Consider the following 8,197-nt stretch of genomic DNA (forward strand, 5'->3'; position numbering starts at 1 on the left):
TCTCTTTTAAAACTGATACAGCAGAACACAAAGTGAGATTTACTTTAGTCATGCTACAGCCTTATTACACTGAGTAATACAGATACATTTAGTGACAACATTATAGGCTGATTGTTTTGATAAATTTGTAAAGTATTGCATTATCTCTACAATGCACTGAAGGGTGACTTACCAACCAACCTGGGAAGTTACCTATTCTGCTACCAAAGTGGATGCTTTTATAAGACATATATATAAAGTACACTAATTTTGAAGTTATGGAAACTAGACCTGGCTGTAAAGCAGGTGTGATAAACAAGGACCTGAACTTCCCAAAAACTCAGAGATGTTTTTATTCAGGATTTTGATCCAACATGATAGTACTAACCAATTAAAGAACTTGAATAATTTTTCTTAAGAAGCATTGAGGAAATTCCAGAAGGGTGTCAGTTGTAGAGCTACCCAGCTTCTGCAAAAAAGATTTTTCCTCTCCATACTCAAAACAAAGGGCTCACCCTTCTCATTCCTGTCTTGCCATTCACAGAAAGACCACCTAGAGTTTCTTCAGAACCACCTTGAGTTGCTTCTTATTTCATAGTTGAGAAGATGTAGCTTCAAGGTCATAAAGCACTGATGTCCTCATCAAAATCTACAGACTCTTGTAAGTGTATGCAAGGTCATTTATCAGAGTGTCTGACAACCATAGCCAAGCACTGAAAACACTCAATGCTGAAATGGCGCTTGCCATTGATGATGAGATTTTAAGCAGAAATGCTCTAGCCTGTCAAATCTCTGCAAGTTCAGATGTTTCCAGATTAGTCTAGAAATCACCAGCTACTAAGAAGCTTCGGGTGATTTAAGCCTAAATAACAAGATATAATGGAAGATGCTAACAACACTTTATTAGTGAACATTTGCCCTCCAGTATAACCTCACGTAGCATGAACAATGCCAGTGGAAACCAAGTGAACTATGCCAATTTGTGGCTCTAAAATAAATAGTCTACATTACAGACAACAAAAACTCAAAGTTCTTAAGCTACATACTGAAATTCATAGTTTTACAATATTTTCTATTTTCTGGATGCTGACAGCAAATCATAGCCTGAACAACTGAAGAGAAACTGAAAGGAAATACCAATCGGAAATACTGAGACCTTTTTTTGTGGGTTTTTTCCCCATTCCTCCTCAATTTAAAAATGTTTGTTAATTTCAGCACATAATGTTTTTATTATTTCTATAGCCTTTTCAAAGTCCTTCATGAAACTTTACTCCCTTAATCCTCTTACTCTTCCCTAAAGCAGGTATCTAATTTTAGGTCTGTTTTGTAGATAGGGAAAACTGAGTCATAATAACTAATTTGCTTGTTGCAGCCCTGTAAAAAACCTATGTTTAGGTCTGAGGTTACAGTCTACCCCATTTTTCTGAGTCCTGGGGTTTTTTTTCTGACTGTCAATAAAGCATTGCCTCACAAATTTTTCTATGTAATTGTAATCTAAAAGCACAGGCTTTAGCATTATCCAATAACTTCCATTTGTAGTGGTTTTCAAATCGTCTTCTGTTTCAAGTGTGCAGACAGGCACTCGAACATTTTATAATTAAGAAAGACATTCACTTACAATTAGTATATGAAAATTACAGAGAGGGAAACAATGCTTTAAGTACAGTTTGCTATATGATTGTCTTAAACACAACACTGGAAATGACAAGTTACCATGCCTAATGATTTTTCTCTGTAGAGAACCCTCCTGCAAGCCCACATCCTGCTTCACCTCCCTGCTGAAAGTTATAGGTAGAAATCGTTTCACATTTTCAGGTGAAATGTAAGCCCTCCTTCTCTGATTTGAATGCTGACATGAGCAATGGTATCATAACATCATACTACGCTGACACGTCTTTGAGTGGGTGTATGCCCTTTAGTGTATGTCTTCATTGTAACCACCTAGTCCTGAACGCAGCATCTTGTCTGAGGATCTAGCACAGTAGTGAAAGAAAGCAACTGTGTGAACAGATTGCCAGCAGGCCGAGCAACAGGGATGATTTCCCATCTTTGTACTAAACAAGTAAGCAAGCATGTAATGCAACTCGACTGTCTTTCCGAGTATTTCTACATCTTGAAACTTACAGATGACCTGGTTATGTTTCACACTAACAAACAGGTGTGAACAACCCCAAAGCCCTTAAAAACTCAGATCACACATGGAAAGCCTTATATACCTCAAAGTTAGCCCTGTCTTTGAGCAGGAGGTTGGACTAGACAGCCTCCAGAAGTCCAGTCCTTACGCAGATGAATTAATCTGTCCTATGAAATAAAGGTCAAAAGTAACATTGAGCATAGGTTCTGCTCAACAAATTCAGCTCTACCATAAGACTGCAGAAACAAAAAAGCATTTAGACCAATTCATTTATCCATAACTCATAAAACCTGTGTAGCGTATTAGTGCTGCTAAGGAGTCTCTGTCATAAAAGCTAACCAACAGTAGACTTAGCTACACCTGTGACTATAATTTGGCTCCACATGTATTAAAGGTACAAATATATCCTCCCCCTTTATTTTTTTTTGGAAGGAGAGGAAGGGAACCAAATATAAAAGTAATTCTGGAGAATACATGAGTGACTAAAAATTTGTTTTCATTGTACTTATTTTTGCAGGTTCGTGCTTCTTTACATCAGCAATGCTCACACTTTCCTTATAATCCCCACCTAAGTTCTGCTTCTTTTAACAGGTGGTCAGTACTTGATGAATTCACTTAAACTTCAACAAGACTTGGCAATCTCTGATTCTCTTTGAAGAATCTTTCCAATTGCCTCTGTTTATTGAACCATAGAAACAGACTTCCTTACTGGAGTTTGTATTAGGATAATGAGCCAGAGAGCTGACCAGTCAGATTACCTTAAGCAGCAGCAAATGCAGTATCATCATTTACAGTAGCTGTAGGATTCATTGTTCCAGCTCAATAGAATACCAAGAATTGTTTTAGTTGTTTAATCACCCTTCTGATCTTACAGAACGAAATAATGCAGGAAAAATAAGTGAACTTCTTTTTAGTGAAAAATAGAAAAAAATACAGATGATTTTCATTACTTCCATCTAAATATTTACTTGACTTAAAAAAACCACATAATTCCTCAACAAAGCAATCAAGAGAGCATTATAATTAAAAAGAGCAGCTATAATAATGCTAAGGGTATAGTGACAACACACTGACAGGTCCTTTATGAACATATAAAACATCTTTTCCACAGTTATGCTTATGCTGACATTCATATCCATACTTCTCCTTCCATCCCCTCACCTTTAAAAGGAACAAATTTGTACATCTGAGCATCCAGAAGAGATGAGGTGGAACCTTAGAAACTGGGAGGGTTCCCAGCTTTCCCACTAAGGAAGCAGAAGCAAGCCTGATAAAATAAAAATACTTAGAAAGCTCAGGTTGCCAGCCTATAGGGTAAACAAGTCCTCTAGATAAACATACTGGCATCTTGCTCAGGCTTTGGGTCTGTTACGTGGGTGCTGATGTATCTCCGAGGACCATGGACACTCACTAAGCAGGACATCAGAAGAACCAAGGGCCAGAATCCCAATACCTCAGGCTTTGGGAAGTTCACCTTGTGTTTTTTCTCCTCAAAAATGGGTTTCAGTGAAGTACTTTTTCACCAGCCTAGGAAGAGTCTACCTGGCAGGACAATAAGGAATTTGATGAGCTTGGCTTAAATAACAGATTTCAAAAGGAAATTAGGTGCTAAGCCCTTCTGATGGGTGTAGATTTCTGTCTATCCATGTCCATGTTCTTCCTCTGTAAAATAGAGATACCCATAATTCCTACTATATCCCATAAATTAAATGGAGACCATTATGTTAACCAGACTGTAGACATGTTTTGACACCCAAATGAGTGCAGCAAACAATGAGGTAACTCAACTAAAGTGAAGTCACCCACTTTTAAGCCATGGTGTAAAAGAAATATTGCCAGCTTTTGTATTCTTGACCTACAATTCTCAGTAAAGCACAAAAATTACTCATTTGAACATCACAGTCATTTCAGATCTTGGCAGATGTCAAAAAGGAGTAGCCAGGTTTCGGCGGCGGAAAGGTCACCTTCAATTCCGCATTGCTCTTAGGTGCATACATTCACACAAGTATTGTATTCACAAAGAACCATCACACAGGATTGTATGATGCTTAGTTACAGCTACCGCTTTGATGAGAGGAGGTCTGCAGGTACCATCAGGATATAAATGACAGTGTTATCCAACAGGGTAGAACATGCAAGCAAATGCACATTGCTGTTTTATATGGTCAAGGCCTGATCCCACCACTCATTAAATTCCTGGCTGAAGAGTAGATTTGTCATCATCTTACATAGTACTGAATTTTACCCACATGTTGTCTCCCATTAACCAAAGAAGAACTGATCACTTCCATCATCATATAAATTGATCTTGCTGTGACTTGGCAAGGAGTCAGAGCAGTGATGATATTGACCCTGTCAGAACAGTAGGTCTAATTCCCAGAGGCATTAACTTTTTTTAACCAAAAGGTAAGTATCTTGATGAAAGGCAACATTTTATTACCATCCACCTGCAACAACTAGCTCATTTCTTACTACTGCAACTCAGCTGAAGAGCAGAACTTGGACTTTACTTTCAGAGGTTTTTGAGTAATTCACATTGAGGTCATGGATCAAAACTGATTATTATAGTTGTAATGAAAATTCCTGCAAGGTGTTACACCGAGCACAGAGGGCTGGATCCTGTAGAGAGGGACAGAGGTTGTGAACCAATTATGTTAAGAATACTGACCAAGTTAGAGGAAGAAGGTGGCCAACCAGGAAAGATGTTGTTAACTTCTTACAGTTGCCCCACAAATAATTTATTCTGAGAGAACCCACATAAACCTGAGTAATCCCTTTTATTGACTTAGTTTAGAAACAGTTGAAAACCCTAGAGCTGGTATTTTTCCATGGCATTTGAATTAACAACTGGCAAGATAATGTTGCCAAAGGCCCATCAAGTGCAATCTCAACCCAATCAGCCATGTTTGCTTCAGCCTCAGCACAGTCCCTCATATTTTGCAAGCATCTTGCCTTTAATGAAACATATTAAACCAGCATTATGTCAGGTCTTTCCTTGCATGTTTCTCTGCTGTGTAAGATCAAGTTCTGCCCATAAGCATGTGTCCCTGCATTATCTCATGACGGATGTTTTTCTGAGGCATTCTGCATGCCCTGCATTGGTTGTACATGCTCTGCTTCTGCCACAACACAGTCCTTAAGTTATGATTTTCTCTCTGTAGAGTTTATTTTACTTTATTAAAAGCAAATGTCACTGGGGCTTTTGAAATCTGTAGGCCTACATGGTAGGACACAGGAAACAGTACTGCTTTCCAAATTTAATATTCTTTAATGTGTTTGTTAACAGAACATTGACATCTGCTTAATGCTTTCTTTACAAGAATCTATCAGATCTCCCCTTATGTATTTCTTGCCAACCTCAACTATCAGCTTGTGCTCTTACAAAACAGAACATGAAGTAAGCAATGACACGGTTGAAAGTTCCAGAGCTAAAACCTTGCATAAACCTATTTTCTTTTTTATTATTTTGGAAAGTGCATCTGCTCTTTCAAAAACTTTTAATCATGGTTATCTCATGCACTGAACTGCTGTTTAAACAGAAACCACCCGTTCACTGTAAAGCTACAAAGCAGAGAAGAAAAGCAATGATCTAAGGGATAGATAGTTAATACATCACTGTCCTCTTCATGCCAACACCACCAGCAAAAATCTAGAGCAAATCAGATGCCTCATTGGAGAGAATTTTTGGCAGGCTAAAAAAGAACAGCAGCAACTCACGTGTGTTTCTGAACCTCACTTATAAAACCAGTCTCACATACTGTAAACTCTAACTTACTACTTTTAACCCTTGAGCTCCCATGTTTTGTTTTCATTTTGCCAAGGCAAAGGAATGTGAGAGATGTCTAATAGACTCTCACTCAGCCCCAAGGTTAATTACTCAGCTTGGTAGACGTTTGAAAATATTATGTTACCTCTAACAGCAAAATTGATAGAAGCTTGTTTTAGGCTCACTTTATGTCATTCTGGCAGATTAAATTAACTAATCATAAATTATGCTGGCTAAAGTACATCTGCTAGCCACTAAACCTGCAGAAGAAAGGGAAGGTTTTTTGTTTTTTCCTGAATAAGAAGTAAACGCTATGCAGCAAATTAAAGACTTTTTTAAACAAATAATTATACGCTGAAACAACACAAGCTGGAGGAGTCCCAGAGATGGCACCAACAGAATCTGAAGACTGTGGCAGCAAGTCTAACACTGAACCTGTAGCTGCTGCGGAAAGGCATCAACATTTGGTGGTGTGGGGGTATATCCACAGATCACAGACAGTCCATTAAAGAATAAAGAAGGTCAATTAAGGAAGAATAAGGCATGCTCACATTATTGTTAGATGTCTTTGAATACCAGTACAATGCAAGACATGCATGTTTGCAGCTCCTACTTCCAATGTCACCTTCCATTTTCTGTTCTAAGTGACTGAATACACCATTTCTACGTGTTTCCAAGGAAAGGGATGATGTATACACCACTGTTTTAGAAGCAAATATAGATTTTATAGTGACCCTCCTGTTACCTTCTGCATTGCATGTTGCAGATGTGACAGATGATAACATGTCAGCATGATTGGTTTCCTAAGCAGGGCATGGACAACTGAAGTTAAAGATGTGTGGGAGGAAGGGACAGAAAACATGGACATTAAAGACCTCTTCTGTGCAGTATAAAATATTGAGTCCCTGTCTGTAAGCTTATGGTAGATTAGCTCAATCAATCACATTAAAGGAGCATTTTCTTTCTTTTGTAAAAAATAAGGAAGAAATGCATTCTAATGTTGTATTACATGTGGATTCACATATACAGTTGTCAGTTACAAAGCAGAATGTTGTTTTGGGATGTCCAAATAGCTTGCTCTTGTCTAGAACACAAACTTTGATGAACACCTCCAAAAAGAGTCTAAGACAATCAGTCTCTCAGTGACTGTGTTTAGAGGGAGGCTGAACAAAGGACTGACAAATCTATTGTACCCCTTCAGGTGCCACAGAGCCCCGTGAATCTTCGGGGACATCTGAATAACCCCAACTTAGTTAAAGTGTCAACTCTCAACATATTCTAAATCCTTCTGGAAAGGTGCAGCACTCTGTTCACTTGTTCCCAAATTCCTATTCCCAGTCCCCTGGGCAGGTGATACCCCTAATATAGCAGACTCCTCCCTCATGTTTCCTTCCCATTTCATGTTCCCTGAACAATATTCCCCAGATCATCTTCCATGCGTGATGCATACAGCTATGAAAAAGTCATCAAGAATAAAATACAGCTACACAAAGATTTAGAGGGGAGCAGCAAGTAAGGGAATTGTGTCCCTCACCAACAAGCAGAAGGCAATGATGAGGTTTAGTGCTGCAATGAAAAAATTCTCAAAACTTCCTCTGAAAATAAAAGAAAGCTTAGATCACCATCAGTCACTGGATAACCTATTTTAAGCCCACCAGAGCCAGTGCACTGTTCTCATGTTGCTAATTAAAAATGATAGATTCATCAATTAATCTCTCTTCCTGTCCCCTAGTCTTGGTTTGAGATTTTTCAAAGGGACAAATGGCAGTTAGGTGCCCACAAATATCATTTCAGCTCTGAAAACTCATGTCTCTGTCAACATGAACCCTACCTTGTCTCTTTACACTATGAAATGAGAAAAAGGAAACCACAGGAAACTTTGCTACTCTGAAAAACCCAGCAGATTTATAATTTGGGAATAATCTTATCCTCTGTACAATTAATATTGCTACATAAATACTAGCTCATTGATAGATTAATAAATCTCTGTTAAATTTGGCAGAGAGAGATGTCCTGAGCTTAGGCTTCTGATTGAAACTCAATTGCAATACTCACTAGAAAACAGAGACACTCCACTATTTAGGAAAGAAGGAAAGAAGGCAATCTATTTTTATTCATATTGAAAAGGAGACAAAGATAAAGGTCCTTGCTGTTAGCTAAGCAAAGTGCCAGTCGCATAAAGCAAGCCAACGAAACGGGTTATCTTTTCACCTTTCAATATATGTATCGCCAGGCAGTGAAATAGAATTGGGGTGTACAAGGTTAACAAGCCAGCATCATGTTATGAAGCAAGCAATAAAATTGTCGTATAGTTCTTA

This window comes from Eurypyga helias, unplaced genomic scaffold (genome assembly GCF_000690775.1).
Source record: "Eurypyga helias isolate BGI_N326 unplaced genomic scaffold, ASM69077v1 scaffold13133, whole genome shotgun sequence".
NCBI classification, from domain to species: domain Eukaryota; kingdom Metazoa; phylum Chordata; class Aves; order Eurypygiformes; family Eurypygidae; genus Eurypyga; species Eurypyga helias.